This window comes from Ornithorhynchus anatinus, chromosome 4, assembly GCF_004115215.2.
Source record: "Ornithorhynchus anatinus isolate Pmale09 chromosome 4, mOrnAna1.pri.v4, whole genome shotgun sequence".
NCBI classification, from domain to species: Eukaryota; Metazoa; Chordata; class Mammalia; order Monotremata; family Ornithorhynchidae; genus Ornithorhynchus; species Ornithorhynchus anatinus.
In genome coordinates this window covers 42688046-42700086 of record NC_041731.1, presented here as the reverse complement: position 1 = coordinate 42700086, position 12041 = coordinate 42688046, and the positions used below count along the sequence as shown (strand labels likewise).

General features: G+C 46.9%; 1 protein-coding gene across 1 annotated transcript in view; it reads right to left on the bottom strand.

Annotated features, from left to right (window-relative positions):
* GSN (gelsolin) overlaps positions 1–8411 on the bottom strand; it is a 64198-nt gene extending 55787 nt beyond the window's left edge. The window contains exon 1 of the mRNA XM_029062964.1: positions 8292–8411. The gene's annotated coding sequence lies outside the window, so the exon portion shown is untranslated. The remainder of the gene's footprint in view (positions 1–8291) is intronic.
* Between the last annotated feature and the right edge of the window lie 3630 nt (positions 8412–12041).

The following is a 12041-nucleotide window of genomic DNA, read 5'->3' as shown; positions in this document are numbered from 1 at the left end:
GGTGTTTTTTCTATGTGTTTTGTCTTTGACCAAAGATGTTGGGAATCCAGAGAGCTCTCAAGAGTTTTCTTTGCACCACTGGAGAGAGATCCTGGTCTATATTAGGAGTAAACCAGGGAGTGACTCAGTAGGAAACCATCCGAAAGGAGAAGGGAGGAAAAAAGCTTTGACATGTGGTTTGGATAATCATTTCCACCTAAACTACTTTTTATTAAGACTCAAAACAATTTACTGTCCTTATTCTGGAATTTCTGAATCATTACTTGGACTTATGAACCCCATGTGGGACAGGGACTGTGTTCAGTCTGAATATCTTGTATCTACCCCAGTGCTTAGTACAGAGCTTGGCACATAGTAAGTAGTTAACAAATATCATAATTACTAATTATTGTTAATCTGGCTCAAATGAGTAGGTGCTTCCACTGTAAACTAGAAATCCAGTTTAAGAGTAGTATTTTATATTTCCTTCCCACCCGACTCAGCCTTAACCATCTGTCCATCATTCATTCATTCATTCATTCAATAGTATTTACTGAGTGCTTACTATGTGCAGAGCACTGTACTAAGCGCTTGGAATATACAATTCGGCAACAGATAGAGACAATCCCTGCCCAATGATGGGTTTACAGTCTAATCGGGGGAGACAGACGGACAAAAACAAGACAACATAATCATGATAAATAGTATCAAGGGGATGTACACCTCATTAACAAAATAGATAGGGTAATAAAAATATATACAAATGAGCACAGTGCTGGGGGGAGGGGAAGGGAGACGGGGAGGAGCAGAGGGAAAGGGGGTTTAGCTGAGAGGAGGTGAAGCGGGGGAAGGGGGAGGGAGCAGAGGGAGGAGGGGAAGCAGAGAGGGAGCAGAGGGAGCAGAGGGCGCAGAGGGAAAAGGGGAAGCTCAGTCTGGGAAAGCCTCCTGGAGGAGGTGAGCTCTCAGTAGAGCTTTGAAGAGGGGAAGAGAGTTAGTTTGGTGGAGGTGAGGAGGGAGGGCATTCCAGGACAGCGGGAGGACTTGGGCCAGGGGTCGACGGCGGGATAGGTGTGAACAGGGGATGGTGAGGAGGTGGGCGGCAGAGGAGCGGAGCATGTGGGGTGGGCAGTAGAAAGAGAGAAGGGAGGAGAGGTAGGCGGGGGCAAGGTGATGGAGAGCCTTAAAGCCCAGAGTGAGAAGGTTTTGTTTTGTGCGGAGGTTGATAGGCAACCACTGGAGGTTTTTAAGGAGGGGAGTGACATGCCCAGAGCATTTCTACGGGAAGATGATCCGGGCAGTGGAATGAAGAATAGATTGGAGCAGCGTGGCTCAGTGGAAAGAGCCTGGGCTTCGGGGTCAGAGGTCATGAGTTCGACTCCCGGCTCTGCCACTTGTCAGCTGTGTGACTGTGGGCAAGTCACTTCACTTCTCTGTGCCTCAGTTACCTCATCTGTAAAATGGGGATTAACTGTGAGCCTCACGTGGGACAACCTGATTACCCTGTATCTATCCCAGTGCTTAGAACAGTGCTCTGCACATAGTAAGCGCTTAATAAATACCAACATTATTATAAACTGGAAGTTCAGGAAGAAAGTAAACTGAGTTTCCTTTCCCGGAGCATAGACTCCTCAAATATCATGGCATTTTATGCTTCTTTTCACACAGAAGCACAAAACCCATGCTGGGCACCAACCATTAGCTTTGCTAGAGGCCTGGGCATTCAGCTTTGCTTTGCGTGACATGAAAATCATTGTGTGACTTATTAAGTGCTTACTAAGTGCCAAGCAGTATACTAAGCACTGAAGTAGATACAAGATAATCAGGTTGGACACAGTCTGTCCTAAATAGGGCTCACAACCTAAGTAGGAGGGAGAACAGGCATTGAAACCCCATTTTATAGGTGAGGAAACTGAGACACAGAAAAGTTATGTGACTTGCCCATATAGCAGGTAAGTGGTGGAGCTTGGATTAGAACCCAGGTCCTCTGACTCTCAGGCCCATTTTCTTTCCACTAGACCACACTGCTTCTCACACTGAAGGATCATTGCATACATACCACACTCTGAGAGCCTGCCTAGGCACTCTGGAGAGAAACTATCCCTGGGTTCCTGTGAATACAACCCTCTAGACTGAAAGCTTGTTGTGGGAAAGGAACATGTCTACCAACTCTGTTTTGTGCTCCCTCAAGCACTTAGTGCAATACTCTGCCCACAATAAGCACTCAAAATATACCATTGATTGCTTGACTGATTGTTGAGGACCTCTGCAGAACTATGGAACAACCTGTTTCTTCCCATTGCTCCTAACCTTGAGGCATGAAAGGTTTGCATTTACCATCCGTTCTATAAGGAGCTGGGCTTTTATCTATTAACTTCAGATATTACATAGAAAATGATTGCTATGTATCATGCTTCACAAAAAGTTTACAGAACTGTTAATGACTCTTCCTTGAATTAAGACTTCTCTACCCTATTCCTAGTAGTTAGCGTTTTGGAAATGGACAAGTGTCCTATTTGGGTTTTTTGGTCTGGGGGAAAAAGCACTGGGTTTTTGCGGTCCCTGGACTTGGGTTCTAACCCAGGCTCTGCCACCTGCTTGCCGTGTCACTTGGGTGAGTCACTTAACTGCTCTGTGCCTCAATTTCCTCATCTGTAAAATGGGAATTCAATACCTGTACTCCCTCCTACTTAGACTGTGAGCCCCAAGTGGGACAGGGACTGTGTCTCATCTGATTAAACTTGCATCTACTCCAACACTTAGTACAGGGCTTGCTATATAGTAAGTTCTTAACAAATGCCATTATCGTTATTATTATTATTATCAAAACAGAATTTAATCTTCTAGGTCTTCTCCTGCTGGAATCACACAGGAACAGTAATGGGTAAAGTCATCACTCCTAAATTCACTGAAAGGCCTAGATTTTAGCAATAACTTCTGCGTTTTCGGGCACTAACCGTATTTACACCTACAGTGAGAACTGTTCAGAAATGGCTCTGGGATATAATTCTAATAACAGTCAAAAGCCACACCTTTTCTAAATAATGAACAGTATTTATTGTTGTTCATCATGTACATGACTCAAGCATATCCAATATGAAAGTGCCTGACTCAAGCATATCTCAGGGAGAATTAAAATAAACCCATTTGATGTATTTGCCAGCCACTTTGCATTGAGATTTCCATAAAGAGGGGGCATCAGTCCTGAGGGCAATAAATAAAGCTCTTTTGTCTACTTGGTCATGGTACAAGCCTTAGTACAGGTACTTTGCACACTGTAAGCACTCAATAAATATGATTGAGGCAGCCTTGGGCTTGGGAAACAGTATTTTATTGATTTAAGCTGTCAAACCAGGTCAGAGCATCTGCTCTCCACTTCCGCTTGCACCAAGGCCCTCTCTTTCAAAGTGCTGAGGTAAACTAGTTCACCGACTGCAGGAGACCACAGTGCTGATAGTATGTTTCAGAGTGTGTCAAACTAGAATATAGGCTTTAGGGGTAACCTCAAAAACCATACCAGCTGCTAAAATGTCAGACATGCTCTACCGGTTGAAAGGGAGATACTTCTATTTAACTTATACCAGCTGCCTAAATACTGCTCTCCCTCTCCCCAAGGCTTCCCTTCTCTCTCTTCTTTGACTGTGAATAGCTTTTAGAGTCCACCTTCTTCTCATTCTCTAGTTTATAATAATAATGATGGTATTTGTTAAGCACTTACTATGTGCCAAGCACTGTCTAAGTGCCAATCTGCTCTTTCCTTCCACCACATCCCTTGCTCAAATACATTGCTCCTTCTAAGCAATCAATTGTCCCTCCACTCTCCATTTTTTCAGTAATTACACCTTTCCCCCTTATCCTCCCTATTCAGCTTTACCAAGCTACCTCCCATGTAAGCAGTGTGGTCCAGAGGAAAGAGCCCAGGACTGGAAGTCAGGAGACCTGGGTTCACATCCCAGCTCTGCCACTTACCTGCTGTGTTACTTTGCACAAGTCACTTAATTTATCTGTGCCTCAGTTCCCTTATCTGTAAATTGAGGATCAAATACACTCTGTGGGACAGGATCCCTGTCTTATCTAATAGCACTTTACTCCAATGCTTGGCAAAAACCACAATTGTTATTTTTATTAATAATCAATAATAATAATAATGGTATTTTTAAGCACTTACTATGTGCCTGGCACTGTATTAAGCATCGGGGTGAATACAGCTAATCTGTTTGGACACAGTCCCTGTCCCACGTGAGGCTCACAGTCTCAATCCCCATTTTACAGATGAGGTCACTGAAGCACAGAGAAGTGAAGTGACTTGCCCCAGGTCACACAGCAGACAAGTGGCCCATGACCTTCTGACTGCCAGGCCCGTGCTCTATCCACTACATCACGCTCCTCCCTTCCTTCACAGCTCCTTTAAATGTCATCTCCTCCAGGTGGCATTCTTTGATTAACCCCCTTATCTCTAGGTCATGTCATCTCATCAGTCACCTTGGCATTTATGTATTTGTACAATTATGCATTATTTATTCACTTGTGTATTATTTATATCTATTCGCTTACCCTTAATTGTGGTATATTCATCAAGTGTTGTCAGTTTGGGTCCCCTGAAAGATTGTAAGTGCCTCAAGGCCATGACTCATCTTTTATTTCTTTTGTATGTTCTCCAAGTCCCTAGTTCAGTGCTCTAGCAATACAGTAAGGTCCAGGTTAACGCTGCCTCAGTGCAGAAAGGAACCAGAATTGGCCTGAATTTGACTCCAGTGTAAGAAAAAGGCCTGAAACAAACCTATCAGGACCTATATAGACTTTATGGGTGGCAGAGGGTCATGCTGCTGATCACCTGGGGCTGGGCTGAGGAGGGGCCATGGGTGCAATCAGGTGGCAAAGTCCACTCACAGTCCCTGCTGTCCCACTGTCTCTTCCATCAGCAGCAGATGTCTCCTACTTTCTCCCGTTTTATTCCACCCTGAGCCCCTGGGTTGTGTGCTGGTAGTCATTCATTCAATTCAATCTTATTTATTGAGCACTTATGATGTGCAGAGCACCACACTAAGCATTTGGGAGAGTACAATATAACAATAAGCAGACACATTCCCTAGACACAACAAACTTACAGTCTAGAGGATGAGTTATTTGTCGCGGCTGAAGGCCACCCACACCCCCGCCTGAAAAGCCTGCTTGTCTCTGGAGAGGTGGGAGAAGAGGAGTGGTAGGGGCAAGGAGGCAGTGGAAGGATGAAGACAGAGACCGTCAGCAGGGGGGGATCAATGGCTTGGGTGGACACTACCGCTATTCCTGTTATAATTTTTTATACTCAGCACCACCCTGGAGCAATGGAGCAATTGCTCCAGTACACACAGCTTTAGGTTCTCCAGTGATTTGATACCTGCATGGGTCACATCGTTCAGGGGAACTCAGAGATTTATCTTAAATTCCTCATCGTGGCACTCTGGCTTCAAGCAAAAGAGCACTTTGGAGCCAAGTGAGAAAGAGGCATGGTGGAAATAAAATCACTTCCCTTCATCTAACTGTTCAGCTCCCTTCCCTTAAGTCTTTCACCAGGCCAAGTGTGAGCAAGAGCTGTGACCTGCTGGCATCCTTAATCTGTCCTGAGTTCACCTGGTCTCTGATGCTTCCTCAGCATCGGCGAAGACCTCTCTCACGCAAGTTAAATTCCATGACTGCCCCACTAAGGGAGGCCCCCTCAAGCTCTTTATTTCATGCCCACCAATTTGAATATGTTTGCTCATGTCATCTATTCACCCTAACTCATTATTATCATCCCTTTCTGAAGCAGCATGGCCTAGTAGAAAATGCACAGGCCTGGGAGTCAGAGGACTTAGGTTCTAATCCCAGCTCTGCCACTTGTCTGCTGTGTGAACTTGGGGAAAACACTTAACTTCTCTTTACCTTGGTTTCCTCATCTGTAAAATGTTGATTAAATCCTATTCCCCTCTGCTTAGACTGTGAGCCCCAGGTGGGGCAAGGACTATGCCCAACATGGTTATCTTGTATCTACTCCAGCACATAGAAATTAATCCATCAGTGGTATTTATCACCATCATCATCATCATCATCAATGGTATCTATTGAGTGCTTACTAAGTGCAGAGCACTGTACTAAATTTTTGGGAGAGTACAATGCAACAGGGTTTGCAGACATGTTCCAGGCCCATAATGAGTTTACAGGCTAAAGGGTGCTTACTGTGTTCAAATCATGGTACTAAACACTTGGGAGAGTACAATAAAACAGTTAAATACTGTATTTTTGAATTTATATCATCATCAGTGGTATTTACTGAGCATGAGGAGGGTGTGAGGGGGTGAATAGGGGAAGTGAAGGACGATTTAATCAGGGATGGCCTCTTGGAGAGGGTAATGGAGTTGGCACTTTCCCTGTCCAGAACAAGTTTACAGCCTACAGGGGTAGGGGGGGATGGGCAGGCATTATTATAAAGAACTTATAGTATATGATTTACAGAGCTGTACAAAAGTGCTGTGAAATTGAGGGTGGGGCAAATATCAGATGTCCAAAAGTCACAGATCCAGGTAGATAGACAATGCAGAAGGGAGAAGGAGCCAGGGAAAAGAGGGCTTAATCAGGGAATAACAATTATGGTATTTGTTATACACTTACTATGTGCCAGGCACTGTACTAAGTGCTGGAAGGCCTCTTAACAATGCTTAACAAGTACCTTAATTAATTAATTAATCAATCCATTAACCCTCAAAAGGAAAATTTCTTCTGCTGTTTCTCCCAGATCTCCACCACCCACTGCACCAGTGTTGTGTGTGCTGAAAGTTGGATAAAAAAATGTGAAACTAATGAAAACTAGAGATGAATTCAAAAACAAGGAGCTCCAGATTACTTTGAAATGTTTGCTTTTAACTGTTGCTCCTGTTTTCACTAAATGATTAAACTATCCCGGAAGTAATAAACATTCACTAGAACATGGAAGTTTTACTGGTTTGAAGTATGTCAGTGTCGCATGTTTATGGATAAACCTTTTAAGAATAACATCTCAAGAACTAAGTTTTAACACAAAGACTTACCCAATCATCTGTTTCCCCCTCTCCATCCTTGCTCTTAAAAAAGAGTTATTTTTGGAAAAATACCATCGACCAATCTCCAGATGCAGAACATGAAAACGTGGCGTTTGAACATTCAGAAATCCACTAATGCTAGGCTTGCTTAGTTACAACATTTGGGTCTGTGTATATATAGCAGAAAATGAGGCAGAAAAAAAGATTCCTGAGAAATGTTAGGGGCTAAATCTAGCTATTTTCCAAGGGGACCTTTCCACCCGCTATTAGCAAAAAAAGTCTTCCCAGAAAATACTGAAGCCCCTCCCACCGAACTCAAAAGTGGTACAGCAGAAAGCTGGGTCCAGGGTTGAATGGGAGCCCAAAAGTAGCATCAACGCAGATCGGCAGGTCCATTGATGGCCTCTCTCATATCGGAGACTGATCCGAAGGGACGTTCTTAAGTGCTCTGCCTGATTTTAAGAGCCCTCCAACACCACAGCCCAGAAGAGATTATCCCCCCAAAGAATCCCTGGGGGCGCAGAAAAAAGCAGTGGAGGCAATTTACCAACCAGAGGACAGGAACTACACCCCCATAAGATTGCTGGGAAAAACATCAGGTCCAGGGATGCTACTTTTTAACTCGGATACACTGGGGCATCCTGAACCACCAGTAGTTCCTAAAGAGGAAATCCCCTCTGCTCCAAGCTTGGTCTTTTTCGATGAAAGGTTAAAGCACTAACAGTCTCTCATGTCGTTACTGGGAGTTCCAAGATATTTTCCACTGATCTGCCAACTCCACAACGTCACACAAAGACAAGGAAATTCCAGTTTGGTTTTCTGGCGACCCGAGACCAACTGTTACTCATCCGGGGCAAGCCGCTGGATAGCGGGACTCTGTCCCGCTCCAATCTTGGCCGACCCGGGACTGGCTCCCTCTCCCCCTCCTCCCCTCGGCCCCCCACCATCCTTGGTTCAGGACAAACAGGCTGCTCTCCTTCCCCTTCCCCCCAACTCCCAAATCCCTGCTCCCTCCCTCCTAACCCAAGTCCCGAGTGTCAGGTTGGGTCCGGGGGAGGCGGGTTCACCAGCTCGGGGCAAAAAAACCACTCTCTCCTAGGGAACTGCAAGAGGGTTTTCCCCCAGTCCCTGTGCCGTAAAGAAGCTCTTTCGGCCAGAACCAGGAAGAGAAATCCTTCGGAGGATGTCCCCGGGAGGCTTCCCGGACAGTTCCCTGCTTTGGCTCCCGGCGGACCCCACCCCAAAGCAGCAGGGACACTGACCCGAGCACCTCCCTACCTGCTGTTGCTTTTGCAGCTGCTTTGCTGCTGCTGCTTTGCTGCTGCTGCTCAGGAAGGAATCTGCAGGTTTCGATCCTGAGCTGGTTGGCTCTCTGGGCTGGGCAGGGCAGGGCTGGGCAGGGCTGGACAAGGCTGGTGCTCGGAAGGAGGCAGGGCTCTCCGCCAGAGGGGAAGGGCCAGTGACACTCCTCTTCTGCGGGCCCCGAAATTAACATTAGCCTTTGGGGAGGCAGGATCTGAGAGGTGGGTGTGGCAGGGGAGGGGCTGCGGTGTTATAATTACGATTCTGCTATCTGTTGAAAGCTTACTTGGTGCCAGGCACTGTACTAAGCGCTGGGGTGGATACAAGCGAATAGGGTTGGACACAGTCCTTGTCCCAAGTGGGGCTCACAGTCTCAAGCCCCATTTTACAGATGAGGGAATTGAGACACAGAGAAGTGAAGTGATTTGCCCAAGGTCACACAGCAGACAAGTGGCAGAGCAGGGATTAGAACCCACAACCTTCTGACTCCCAGGCCCGGGCTCTATCCACTATGCCATGCTTCTTCCCCATGTTTATCCTTATGGGGTGCTTTTATAGAGGGGGTTCCTCCTCCCCCTGGTTCCCAGAGCGTGTACCCTGCCACAGGAGAACCCCAGGCCTGAGATCTCCGCCTCAACTCCTCCCTACCCTTCTTCCTCCCCAAGACAAGGGGGTTTGGGGCTGGGCTCCCCTGCAAGCCACAGATCTGATCCCACGACTCCACCCATCAATCAGTCAATCAATCAATCAATCGTATTCATAGAGCGCTCACTGAATGTAGAGCACTGTACTAAGCACTTGGGAGAATACAACGCAGCAATATAACAGACACGTTCCCTGCCCCCAACGAGTTTATAGTCTAGAGGGGGAGTACCATGAAGCTGAATGTAAAATGAAAGGATTGAGCAGGATGGCCACCCCCCAAGAAGCTTCCCTCTCCAGAACCCCGGACACTCCCCTGCTCTGGATCAGGATTTATCATTCCCCAAACTAAGGAACCTTCTGTCAGGGCAGGACCCTCTTTGGAAAGGGACCATGAAAATGATCTGTCTGTGGCTAGTCCTTTACCCACATATCCTATTGAACATGGCTTAGTGGATACTTAGTCAAGGTGTCATCCTTGACTCGTCCCTCTCGTTCACCCCACACATCCTATCCGTTACCAAGACCTGCCGGTTTCACCTCTACAATATCGCCAAGATCCGCCCTTTCCTCTCCACCCAAACGGCTACCTTACTATTACGGGCTCTCGTTATATCCCGGCTAGACTACTGTGTCAGCCTTCTCTCTGACCTCCCTTCCTCCTCTCTCGCCCCGCTCCGGTCTATTCTTCACTCCGCTGCCCGGCTCATCTTCCCGCAGAAACGATCTGGGCATGTCACTCCCCTTCTTAAACAACTCCAGTGGTTGCCTATCGACCTCCGCTCCAAACAGAAACTCCTCACTCTAGGCTTCGAGGCTCTCCATCACCTTGCCCCTTCCTACCTCTCCTCCCTTCTCTCTTTCTACCGCCCACCCCGCACGCTCCGCTCCTCTGCCGCCCACCTCCTCACCGTCCCCCGTTCTCGCCTATCCCGCCGTCGACCCCTGGGTCACGTCCTCCCGCGGTCCTGGAACGCCCTCCCTCCTCACCTCCGCCAAACTGATTCTCTTTCCCTCTTCAAAACCTTACTTAAAAATCACCTCCTCCAAGAGGCCTTCCCAGACTGAGCTCCTCTTCCCCCTCTACTCCCTCTGCCATCCCCCCTTTACGTCTCCGCAGCTAAAGCCTCATTTTCCCCTTTTCCCTCTGCTCCTCCACCTCTCCCTTCCCATCCCCACAGCACTGTACTTGTCCGCTCAACTGTATATATTTTCGTTACCCTACTAATTTTGTTAATGAAATGTACATCGCCTTGATTCTATTTAGTTGCCATTGTTTTTACGAGATGTTCTTCCCCTTGACGCTGTTTATTGCCATTGTTCTTGTCTGTCCGTCTCCCCCGATTAGACTGTAAGCCCGTCAAACGGCAGGAACCGTCTCTATCTGTTGCCGACTTGTTCATCCCAAGCGCTTAGTACAGTGCTCTGCACATAGTAAGCGCTCAATAAATACTATTGAATGAATGAATGAATGAATACAGGACGGGCTCGGGAGTCAAAAGGACCTGGATTCTAAACCCAGCTCCGCCACATGTCTGTTGTGTGACCTTGGGCAAGTCACTTAACTTCTCTGGGTCTCAGTTACCTCATTTCTAAAACAGGGATAAGAGTATGAGCCCCGTGTGGGATAGGGACAGTGACTCACCTGATTAACTTGTACCTCCCCTAGCGTTTAGAATAGTGTTTGGCACATAGTAAGCGCTTAACAAGTACCATAATTATTATTATTATTATTAGAATAAAATGGATTAGCTGACCCATTTTCTCTTTTTATAAAGCCCTCCTGCCTCTCTCCGTTTATAAGCAATATAAGATTTCCCCACCGCTCACCGAGAACAGCATTGCAGTTTACAGAAGCTAGAAAACAGACAACCGCACCCTCCTGGGACCACATTTCAGCTTCTGTTGCCAAATTAAGTGAATTAAAAAGGACCCCACACCATTGGAAGCATGAAAGCAAATCCACTGATTATATTCACAGGCTGTAAGGTCACAGCTCATGACTTCTAGACAGTCAATGAGCTTTCCAGGCTTGATCCTGCTCATTCTTGCCACAATTCCAAGAGATGGGAGGCACAGTCCTCATTGTGCAGTTGAAGAGACTGATAGGCAGATGGCCAATTTCACAGCAAGGGCTATTGGGAGTTTAGAACAGCAAGGGCTTAACTAATACTACTACTAGTATGGCTAATAATAATAACAGAACTCTTTGGGGGGGATCACTTCCTCTTTTTCCTGGTGAGCAGGACTCCATTCATTCATTCATTCATTCATTCAATCATTCCATAATATTTATTGAGTGCTTACTATGTGCAGAGCACTGTACTAAGCGCTTGGAATGTACAAATCGGTAACAGAGACAGTCCCTGCCCTTTGACGGGCTTACAGTCTAATCGGGGGAGACGGACAGACAAGAACAATAGCAATAAATAGAATCAAGGGGATGAACATTTCATTAATAAAATAAATAGGGTAATGAAAATACATACAGTTGAGCAGACGAGTACAGTGCTGAGGGGATGAGAAGGGAGAGGGGGAGAAGCAGAGGGAAATGGGGGGAAAAGAGGGTATAGCTGTGGAGAGGTGAAAGGGGGCGGTAGAGGGAGTAGAGGGAGAAGGGGAGCTCAGTCTGGGAAGGCCTCTTGGAGGAGGTGAGCTGTAAGTAGGGTTTTGAAGAGGGTAAGAGAATTAGTTTGGCGGAGGTGAGGAGGGAGGGCATTCCAGGACAGCGGGAGGACTTGGGCCAGGGGTCGACAGCGGGAGAGGTGAGAACGGGAGACGGTGAAGAGGTGGGCGGCAGAGGAGCAGAGCATGCGGGGTGGGCAGTGGAAAGAGAGAAGGGAGGAGAGGTAGGAGGGAACAAGGTGATGGAGAGCCTTGAAGCCTAGAGTGAGAAGTTTTTGTTTTGCGCAGAGGTTGATAGGCAACCCTTGGAGGTTTTTAAGAAGGGGAGTGACATGCCCAGAGCGTTTCTGCAGGAAGATGAGCTGGGCAGCGGAGTGAAGAATAGACTGGAGCGGGGAGAGAGAGGAGGAAGGGAGATCAGAGAGCAGGCTGACAGTAATCTAGCCGGGATATTAGAGA